The following is a 922-nucleotide window of genomic DNA, read 5'->3' as shown; positions in this document are numbered from 1 at the left end:
TTGTGGATGTCAGAAATTAGAATGAGTCATCTTGGGAGAAAAGACATTCCTTTTTGTTTAATGGAGATTTTTAGAGAGGATATGGAGACCACTTATGACAGAGTTTTAAGGCCTACCATGATATCCTCTAGCACTCTTCCAAAACTGTAATTTTGTGAAATAAAGTCACTAGTCAAGAGGAGATGTTGTGGATGTAATTGTCTCTTAAACTTCTTCATCTGTCTGGGTGTTTTAACATTATTGTCTTGTCCCTCTGTGGGTATTAATGAGAAGGCACTTGAGATAAAATGAAGAGCTGAACTGCTTTAAAAACTTTATCCGGCTGTGAGGAGCAGCTTAAAGAGCTACATAAGTAAAAGGAAAATAGGCTACTCCATGGATTTAATCAGGTTGAATGAATAATTACAAGATGAGGCTTGATTTGTACTCAAGGGATTCTTTCTTCTGCTAAACAAATCGCTACATTACTTTGTTAATTACACATCTTTTTATTAATTGACCAAGTTAAATGTTAAAATTCAAGCAAATGAAAGTCTATAGTGCTTGTATAAGCAGCAATTATACTAAAATTGGAATGATACAGAGAAGAAGAGTATGGCCTCCTGCAAAAGGATTTCACACAAATCTGTGAAATGTTCCATACTTTTAGATCCTGGACAGTGCCTAGGTCCTGTGAAAACATCCAGAAAAGAAGTTTACTGACTATACTTACTCTACACCACGGTTAGAGAAACACCCAAAGAGATGAGAAAGAACCAACACAAGAACATTGGCAACTCAAATCTCCATTGTCTTATGTCATCCAACTGACCACACTACTTCTCAAACAGGGCTTCTTAACAGGGCTGAGATGGCTGAAATGATTGAAATAGAATTCACAATATGGATAGGAATGAAGATCGTCAGATTCAGGAGCATGACA

At 36.4% G+C, this 922-nt stretch overlaps 1 non-coding gene across 1 annotated transcript; it reads left to right on the top strand.

The window, feature by feature from the left end:
• The first annotated feature begins 539 nt into the window (after nt 1-539).
• On the top strand, nt 540-647 carry LOC111540668. Its single transcript, XR_002731046.1, has one exon. It is a non-coding gene; the product is annotated as a U6 spliceosomal RNA (small nuclear RNA).
• Nucleotides 648-922: the final 275 nt, after the last annotated feature.

Source organism: Piliocolobus tephrosceles, chromosome 10, assembly GCF_002776525.5.
Source record: "Piliocolobus tephrosceles isolate RC106 chromosome 10, ASM277652v3, whole genome shotgun sequence".
NCBI classification, from domain to species: Eukaryota; Metazoa; Chordata; class Mammalia; order Primates; family Cercopithecidae; genus Piliocolobus; species Piliocolobus tephrosceles.
The sequence above is the reverse complement of the archived record's forward strand: the minus strand, read 5'-3'. Positions and strand labels throughout refer to the sequence as shown.